Source organism: Arachis stenosperma, chromosome 7 (assembly GCF_014773155.1).
Source record: "Arachis stenosperma cultivar V10309 chromosome 7, arast.V10309.gnm1.PFL2, whole genome shotgun sequence".
Taxonomy (NCBI): Eukaryota; Viridiplantae; Streptophyta; class Magnoliopsida; order Fabales; family Fabaceae; genus Arachis; species Arachis stenosperma.
The window spans coordinates 50,371,489-50,381,990 of NC_080383.1; the positions used below are offsets into that span (position 1 = coordinate 50,371,489).

A 10,502-nucleotide genomic window follows, 5' to 3' on the forward strand; every position below is an offset into this window, starting at 1 on the left:
TCTGACCTCCCTGCACTCGAAGCGGATTTTCTGGAGCTACAGATATTCAATTGGCGCGCTCTCAACGGCGTTGGAAAGTAGACATCCTGGGCTTTCCAACAATATATAATAGTCCATACTTTGCCCAAGATTTGATGGCACAAACCGGCGTTCTAAATCAGCTCAAAACTGCCCGATGTTAAACGCCGGAACTGGCACAAGAATGGGAGTTAAACGCCCAAACTGGCACAAAAGCTGGCGTTTAACTCCAAGAAAAGTCTCTACACATGAAAGCTTCAATGCTCAGTCCAAGCACACACCAAGTGGGCCCGGAAGTGGATTTTTATGTCATTACATTTCTGTAAACCCTAGGCTACTAGTTCTCTACAAATAGGACCTTTTGCTATTGTATTTTCATCTTTTGATCATTTTTAGATCTTTGGATCATCTTTGGACGTCTGGTTCTTAGATCATGGGGGCTGGACTCTCGGCCATGCCTAGACCTTGTTCTTATGTATTTTCAACGGTGGAGTTTCTACACACCATAGATTAAGGTGTGGAGCTCTGCTGTACCTCGAGTATTAATGCAATTACTATTGTTCTTCTATTCAATTCAGCTTGTTCTTGTTCTAAGATATCACTTGTTCTTCAACTTGATGAATGTGATGATCCGTGACACTCATCATCATTCTCACCTATGAACGTGTGCCTGACAACCACCTCCGTTCTACCTTAGATTGAGTGGATATCTCTTGGATCCCTTAATCGGAATCTTCGTGGTATAGCTAGAATTGATGGCGGCATCAAGAGAATTCGGAAGGTCTAACCTTGTCTGTGGTATTCTGAGTAGGATTCAATGATTGACTGACTGTGACGAGCTTCAAACTCCTGAAGGCTAGGCGTTAGTGACAGACGCAAAAGAATCAATGGATTCTATTCCAACCTGATTGAGAACCGACAGATGATTAGCCGTGCCGTGACAGGGTGCGTTGAACATTTTCACTGAGGACGGGATTGTAGCCCTGACAACGGTGATGCCCAACATACAGCTTGCATGGAAAGGAGTAAGAAGGATTGGATGAAGACAGTAGGAAAGCAGAGAGACGGAAAGGACAAAGCATCCCCATACGCTTATCTGAAATTCTCACCAATGAATTACAAGTATCTCTATCTTTATGCTTTATTCATATATCATTCATGACCTTTGAATCTGCCTGACTAAGATTTACAAGTGACCATAGCTTGCTTCATACCAACAATCTCCGTGGGATCGACCCTTACTCGCGTAAGGTTATTACTTGGACGACCCAGTGCACTTGCTGGTTAGTTGTGCGAAGTTGTGATAAAGAGTTGAGATTGCAATGAGCGTACATGTTGATGGCGCCATTGATGATCACAATTTCGTGCACAGTCGCAGAACGAAATCAATCGATTTTAAAGTTCAATTCTTTAAACTCACTAAAACTCCTCCAAAGATACTTCTTTGATCAAACTCCAAAACATAGGTTTTTTCATATTTAAATCAACCTGAAAACATATACTTTTCTTAATAAATCCAAAATCACATAATAGAATCTCTCAAATCCAATCATTTTCTAAATACCATTTTAAACAGAGTCTTAAATTCATAACAAAAATTCGACAGCATCTCCCCTAAACTTGGACTTTGCCACCCTTTTCGGGTCCCAACCACACCATTCCACAACCCTTTTCAACGGTTCAAAACCAAATAGTTCAAAATCAAGTTGATTCCAACAATTCATATCATTTTCATATTTCAAAGAAACCGATTTAAACTCGGATCATTTTCAACAGATTAAGCCCATTTTTACAACTTTAATGAAATTATTCAGCAATCGTCCGTTTAACAAAACTAAACGATAATTCAATCAAACAACAATCATATTCATCCAAAACAGCCAGACAATTGATGAGCGGATAATTTATACACTTTTAGGCATTGTTTTTAGTATGATCTAGTTAGTTTTTAGTATATTTTTATTAGTTTTTAGTTAAAATTCACTTTTCTGGACTTTACTATGAGTTTGTGTGTTTTTCTGTGATTTCAGGTATTTTCTGGCTGAAATTGAGGGACCTGAGCAAAAATCTGATTCAGAGACTGAAAAGGACTGCAGATGCTGTTGAATTCTGACCTCCCTGCACTCGAAGTGGATTTTCTGGGGCTACAGAAGCCCAATTGGCGCGCTCTCAACGGCGTTGGAAAGTAGACATCCTGGGCTTTCCAACAATATATAATAGTCCATACTTTGCCCAAGATTTGATGGCACAAACCGGCGTTCTAAATCAGCTCAAAATTGCCCGATGTTAAACGCCGGAACTGGCACAAGAATGGGAGTTAAACGCCCAAACTGGCACAAAAGCTGGCGTTTAACTCCAAGAAAAGTCTCTACACATGAAAGCTTCAATGCTCAGTCCAAGCACACACCAAGTGGGCCCGGAAGTGGATTTTTATGTCATTTACTCATTTCTGTAAACCCTAGGCTACTAGTTCTCTACAAATAGGACCTTTTGCTATTGTATTTTCATCTTTTGATCATTTTTAGATCTTTGGATCATCTTTGGACGTCTGGTTCTTAGATCATGGGGGCTGGACTCTCGGCCATGCCTAGACTTGTTCTTATGTATTTCAAGGTGGAGTTTCTACACACCATAGATTAAGGTGTGGAGCTCTGCTGTACCTCGAGTATTAATGCAATTACTATTGTCTTCTATTCAATTCAGCTTGTTCTTGTTCTAAGATATCACTTGTTCTTCAACTTGATGAATGTGATGATCCGTGACACTCATCATCATTCTCACTATGAACGTGTGCTGACAACCACCTCCGTTCTACCTTAGATTGAGTGGATATCTCTTGGATCCCTTAATCGGAATCTTCGTGGTATAAGCTAGAATGATGGCGGCATTCAAGAGAATTCGGAAGGTCTAAAACTGTCTGTGGTATTCTGAGTAGGATTCAATGATTGATGACTGTGACGAGCTCAAACTCCTGAGGCTAGGCGTTAGGACAGACGCAAAAGAATCAATGGATTCTATTCCAACCTGATTGAGAACCGACAGATGATTAGCCGTGCCGTGACAGGGTGCGTTGAACATTTTCACTGAGGAGGACGGGATTGTAGCCATGACAACGGTGATGCCCAACATACAGCTTGCCATGGAAAGGAGTAAGAAGGATTGGATGAAGACAGTAGGAAAGCAGAGAGAGACGGAAGGACAAGCATCCCCATACGCTTATCTGAAATTCTCACCAATGAATTACATAAGTATCTCTATCTTTATGCTTTATTCATATATCATTCATGACCCTTTGAATCTGCCTGACTAAGATTTACAAGGTGACCATAGCTTGCTTCATACCAACAATCTCCGTGGGATCGACCCTTACTCGCGTAAGGTTTATTACTTGGACGACCCAGTGCACTTGCTGGTTAGTTGTGCGAAGTTGTGATAAAGAGTTGAGATTGCAATGAGCGTACCATGTTGATGGCGCCATTGATGATCACAATTTCGTGCACCAGTCGCAGAACGAAATCAATCGATTTAAAGTTCAATTTCTTTTAAACTCACTAAAACTCCTCCAAAGATACTTCTTTGATCAAACTCCAAAACATAGGTTTTTTCATATTTAAATCAACCTGAAAACATATACTTTTCTTAATAAATCCAAAATCACATAATAGAATCTCTCAAATCCAATCATTTTCTAAATACCATTTTAAACAGAGTCTTAAATTTCATAACAAAATTTCGACAGCATCTCCCCTAAAACTTGGACTTTGCCACCCTTTTCGGGTCCCAACCACACATTCCACAACCCTTTCAAACGGGTTCAAAACCAATTAGTTCAAAATCAAGTGATTCCAACAATTTCATATCATTTCATATTCAAAGAAACCGATTTAAAACTCGGATCATTTTCAACAGATTAAGCCCATTTTACAACTTTAATGAAATTATTCAGCAATCGTCCGTTTAAACAAAACTAAACGATAATTCAATCAAACAACAATATTCATCCAAAACAGCCAGACAATTGATGAGCGGATAATTTATACACTTTTAGGCATTGTTTTAGTATGATTAGTTAGTTTTTAGTATATTTTATTAGTTTTTAGTTAAAATTCACTTTTCTGGACTTTACTATGAGTTGTGTGTTTTTCTGTGATTTCAGGTATTTTCTGGCTGAAATTGAGGGACCTGAGCAAAAATCTGATTCAGAGACTGAAAAAGGACTGCAGATGCTGTGAATTCTGACCTCCCTGCACTCGAAGTGGATTTCTGGAGCTACAGAAGCCCAATTGGCGCGCTCTCAACGGCGTTGGAAAGTAGATATCCTGGGCTTTCAAAACATATATAATAGTCCATACTTTGCCCAAGATTTGATGGCACAAACCGGCGTTCTAAATCAGCTCAAAACTGCCCGATGTTAAACGCCGGAACTGGCACAAGAATGGAGTTAAACGCCCAAACTGGCAAAAGCTGGCGTTTAACTCCAAGAAAAGTCTCTACACATGAAAGCTTTCAATGCTCAGTCCAAGCACACACCAAGTGGGCCCGGAAGGGATTTTATGTCATTACTCATTTCTGTAAACCCTAGGCTACTAGTTCTCTACAAATAGGACCTTTTGCTATTGTATTTTCATCTTTTGATCATTTTTAGATCTTTGGATCATCTTTGGACGTCTGGTTCTTAGATCATGGGGGCTGGACTCTCGGCCATGCCTAGACCTTGTTCTTATGTATTTTCAACGGTGGAGTTTCTACACACCATAGATTAAGGTGTGGAGCTCTGCTGTACCTCGAGTATTAATGCAATTACTATTGTTCTTCTATTCAATTCAGCTTGTTCTTGTTCTAAGATATCACTGTTCTTCAACTTGATGAATGTGATGATCCGTGACACTCATCATCATTCTCACCTATGAACGTGTGCCTGACAACCACCTCCGTTCTACCTTAGATTGAGTGGATATCTCTTGGATCCCTTAATCGGAATCTTCGTGGTATAAGCTAGAATTGATGGCGGCATTCAAGAGAATTCGGAAGGTCTAAACCTTGTCTGTGGTATTCTGAGTAGGATTCAATGATTGACTGACTGTGACGAGCTTCAAACTCCTGAAGGCTAGGCGTTAGTGACAGACGCAAAAGAATCAATGGATTCTATTCCAACCTGATTGAGAACCGACAGATGATTAGCCGTGCCGTGACAGGGTGCGTTGAACATTTTCACTGAGAGGACGGGATTGTAGCCACTGACAACGGTGATGCCCAACATACAGCTTGCCATGGAAAGGAGTAAGAAGGATTGGATGAAGACAGTAGGAAAGCAGAGAGACGGAAAGGACAAAGCATCCCCATACGCTTATCTGAAATTCTCACCAATGAATTACATAAGTATCTCTATCTTTATGCTTTATTCATATATCATTCATGACCCTTTGAATCTGCCTGACTAAGATTTACAAGGTGACCATAGCTTGCTTCATACCAACAATCTCCGTGGGATCGACCCTTACTCGCGTAAGGTTTATTACTTGGACGACCCAGTGCACTTGCTGGTTAGTTGTGCGAAGTTGTGATAAAGAGTTGAGATTGCAATGAGCGTACCATGTTGATGGCGCCATTGATGATCACAATTTCGTGCACCAGTCGCAGAACGAAATCAATCGATTTAAAGTTCAATTTCTTTTAAACTCACTAAAACTCCTCCAAAGATACTTCTTTGATCAAACTCCAAAACATAGGTTTTTTCATATTTAAATCAACCTGAAAACATATACTTTTCTTAATAAATCCAAAATCACATAATAGAATCTCTCAAATCCAATCATTTTCTAAATACCATTTTAAACAGAGTCTTAAATTTCATAACAAAATTTCGACAGCATCTCCCCTAAAACTTGGACTTTGCCACCCTTTTCGGGTCCCAACCACACCATTCCACAACCCTTTTCAACGGGTTCAAAACCAAATTAGTTCAAAATCAAGTTGATTCCAACAATTCATATCATTTTCATATTTCAAAGAAACCGATTTAAACTCGGATCATTTTCAACAGATTAAGCCCATTTTTACAACTTTAATGAAATTATTCAGCAATCGTCCGTTTAACAAAACTAAACGATAATTCAATCAAACAACAATCATATTCATCCAAAACAGCCAGACAATTGATGAGCGGATAATTTATACACTTTTAGGCATTGTTTTTAGTATGATCTAGTTAGTTTTTAGTATATTTTTATTAGTTTTTAGTTAAAATTCACTTTTCTGGACTTTACTATGAGTTTGTGTGTTTTTCTGTGATTTCAGGAATTTTCTGGCTGAAATTGAGGGACCTGAGCAAAAATCTGATTCAGAGACTGAAAAGGACTGCAGATGCTATTGAATTCTGACCTCCCTGCACTCGAAGTGGATTTTCTGGAGCTACAGAAGCCCAATTGGCGCGCTCTCAACGGCGTTGGAAAGTAGACATCCTGGGCTTTCCAGCAATATTCGATAGTCTATACTTTGCCCAAGATTTGATGGCCCAAACCGGCGTTCAAAGTCACCTCAAGAAAAACCAGCGTTAAACGCCGGAACTGGAACCTAATTGGGTGTTAAACGCCCAAACTGGCATAAAAGCTGGCGTTTAACTCCAAGGAGAGTCTCTACACGAAAATGCTTCATTTGCTCAGCCCAAGCACACACGAAGTGGGCCTGGAAGTGGATTTTTATGTCATTTACTCATCTCTGTACACCTTAGGCTACTAGTTTTCTATAAGTAGGACCTTTTACTATTGTATTTGACAGATATCTTGGTAGCTATCTTTGAGTTTTATGCTATCTTAGATCATTTGGGAGGCTGGCCATTCGGCCATGCCTAGACCTTGTTCTTATGTATTTTCAACGGTGGAGTTTCTACACACCATAGATTAAGGTGTGGAGCTCTGCTGTACCTCGAGTATTAATGCAATTACTATTGTTCTTCTATTCAATTCCACTTGTTCTTTGTCCAAGATATCACTTGTTCTTCAACTTGATGAATGTGATGATCAGTGACACTCATCACCATTCTCACCTATGAACAAGGTGACTGACAACCATTCTTGTTCTACAAGCATCCGAGGCTTAGTGAATATCTCTTGGATTCTTTAACCGGAATCTTCGTGGTATAGGCAAGAACTGATGGCGGCATTCAAGAGAATCCGGAAGGTCTAACCTTGTCTGTGGTATTCTGAGTAGGATTCAATGATTGAATGACTGTGACGTGCTTCAAACTCCTAGCAGGCGGGGCGTTAGTGACAGACGCAAAAGAATCAATGGATTTTATTCTGGCCTGACCGAGAACCGACAGCTGAATTCCGCTATGCTGGGACAGAGCATATGCAATCGTTTTCACTGAGAGGATGGGAGGTAGCCATTGACAACGGTGAAACCCTACGTGAGCTTGCCATGGAAAGGAGTAAGAAGGATTGGATGAAGACTGTAGGAAAGCAGAGAGACGGAAGGGAATGCATCTTCATACGCTTATCTGAAGCTCCCACCAATGATATACATAAGTACCTCTATCTTTATCTTTATGCTTTATTCGTTTATCACTATACCCAATTGAGTCTGCCTGACTGAGATTTACAAGATGACCATAGCTTGCTTCATAGCAACAATCTCTGTGGGATCGACCCTTACTCACGTAAGGTATTACTTGGATGACCCAGTGCACTTGCTGGTTAGTTGTGCGAAGTTGTGTTTATGCCATGGTATTGAGCACCAAGTCTTTGGAGCCATTACCGGGGATTATTCGAATATGGACAAAGTAGTGTTCACAATTTCGTGCACCAAGTTTTTGGCGCCGTTGCCGGGGATTGTTTGTGTATGGACAACTGACGGTTCATCTTGTTGCTTAGATTAGGTATTTATGTTATTTTATTTTTTTTCGAAATTCTTGAAGATGAATTCTAGAGTTTCATGATGATTTGTTGAAATCTGGCTGGCTGAGAAGCCATGTCTAATCTCATTGGACCGAGGTTTCAGCTTATCATCACAGAAGCTTGTTGATTTTTTATCAATCTTGCTTTTGGAGCAGTGATCTGCTAAGGCTTGGCTGGCCTTTGGCCATGTCTAGTGTTTTGGACCGAAGCTTTCTTTGAGAGCTTGGCTGGCTGTGAAGCCATGTCTAATTCCTGGACCGGAGTCTTAGACTAGCATTGCACTGATTCCTGGAATTCTCATTAAGAATTTTGATATCTTTTTTTCACTTAACTTTCGAAAATCACAAAAAAAAATTCACAAAATTTTAAAAACCAAAAATATTTGATGTTTCTTGCTTGAGTCTAGTGTCTCATCTTAAGTCTGGTGTCAATTGCATACATTCATTCATGTGTCTTAAGGATCTTCAAGTAATTCTTGATGATTTCTTACTCTGATCTTTGAATTCTTTTGACTTGAGTGTTTATGCGTCTCATATAGTGTCAGTAGTATACAAACTGCTAAGTTTGGTGTCTTGCATGCATTGTTATTTGATTCTTGTTGCATTTTGATTATTAAAAATCCAAAAATATTTTTTATTTGTGTCTTTTCAAGTCAATAATACAAAGAATTGAAGATTCAGAACATACTGCAGAGGAATTACACAGAAAAAGCTGAGCATTCAAAAATGCCCAGTGAAGAAGACAGACTGGCGTTTAAACGCCAGCCAGGGTACCTGGTTGGGCGTTTAACGCCCAAAAAGGGTGCATTTTGGGCGTTAAATGCCAGAATGGATACCATTCTGGGCGTTTAACGCTAGGATGGTGCTAGGGGGAAGATTTTGTTTTCAAATCAATTTTTTTTAGTTTTTCAAAATCAAATCTTTTTCAAATCATATCTTTTCAATCAAATGTTTTCAAAATTAATTTCTTTCCTTTTTCAAAGATACTTACTAACAATTAATGATTTGATTGAACATCTCAAGTTTGTTACCTTTTCTGCTGAGAAAGGTTTAATGTTTGAATCATATCTTTTCTTGTTAGGCAAGTCATTAACTTTTAAAATGAAATCTTTTTAAAATTGTTTTCAAAACATATCTTTTAAAATTGTTTTCAAATCAAATCTTTTCAATCATGTCTTCTTAACCACATCTTTTTCAAAATAAGTTTTCAATCAGATCTTTTTAACTTCTAATTTCAAAATCTTTTTCAAAAATCATTTTATTTCTTTCCCACTTTCATTTTCGAAAATTAAGTAATGTTTTTCAAAAATATTTTCAAAATCTTTCACTTAATTTTTGAAAATTACTTCCCTTCTTCTCACATCCTTCTATTTATGGACTAACACTATCCCTTAATGCAAAATTCGAACTCCATCTTCTTTGATAAGTTCGAATTTTCTACCCCTGTCTTCCATTTTTCTTCCTCTGACACCTCAAGGAATCTCTATACTGTGACATAGAGGATTCCATATTTTCTTGTTCTTTTCTCTTTCATATGAGCAGGAACAAAGACAAAGGCATTCTTGTTGAAGCTGACCCTGAACCTGAAAGGACCTTGAAGCGAAAGCTAAGAGAAGCTAAGGCACAACTCTCTGTAGAGGACCTAACCGAATTCTTCAAAGAAGAAGAAGACATGGCAGCCGAAAACAACAACAATGCCAACAATGCAAGGAAGGTGCTGGGTGACTTTACTGCACCTACTCCCAATTTCTATGGGAGAAGCATCTCTATCCCTGCCATTGGAGCAAACAACTTTGAGCTTAAGCCTCAATTAGTTTCTCTAATGCAACAGAATTGCAAGTTCCATGGACTTCCAATGGAAGATCCTCATCAGTTTTTAGCTGAGTTCTTGCAAATCTGTGACACAGTCAAGACTAATGGGGTTGACCCTGAGGTCTACAGACTGATGCTATTCCCTTTTGCTGTAAGAGACAGAGCTAGAATATGGTTGGACTCACAACCTAAAGATAGCCTGGACTCTTGGGAAAAGCTAGTCAATGCCTTCTTAGCAAAGTTCTTTCCACCTCAAAAATGGAGTAAGCTTAGAGTGGAAGTCCAAACCTTCAGACAGAAGGATGGTGAATCCCTCTATGAAGCTTGGGAAAGATACAAACAATTAATCAGAAAGTGTCCATCTGACATGCTTTCTGAATGGAGCATCATAGGTATTTTCTATTATGGTCTCTCTGAACTATCCAAGATGTCTTTGGATAGCTCTCCTGGAGGATCTCTTCATCTGAAGAAGACGCCTACAGAAGCTCAAGAGCTCATTGAAATGGTTGCAAATAACCAATTCATGTACACTTCTGAAAGGAATCCTGTGAACAATGGGACAAGTCAGAAGAAAGGAGTTCTTGAGATTGATGCTCTGAATGCCATACTGGCTCAGAACAAGATATTGACTCAACAAGTCAATTTGATTTCTCAAAGTCTGTCTGGAATGCAAAATGTACCAAGCAGTACTAAGGATGCTTCATCTGAAGAAGAAGCTTATGATCCTGAGAACCCTTCAATGGAAGAGGTGAATTACCTAGGGGAACCCTATGGAAAC

General features: G+C 39.1%; 1 non-coding gene across 1 annotated transcript; it reads right to left on the reverse strand.

Moving 5' to 3' along the window:
- Positions 1–9,989: 9,989 nt before the first annotated feature.
- On the reverse strand, positions 9,990–10,093 carry LOC130943129 (small nucleolar RNA R71). Its single transcript, XR_009071662.1, has one exon. It is a non-coding gene; the product is annotated as a small nucleolar RNA R71 (small nucleolar RNA).
- Positions 10,094–10,502: the final 409 nt, after the last annotated feature.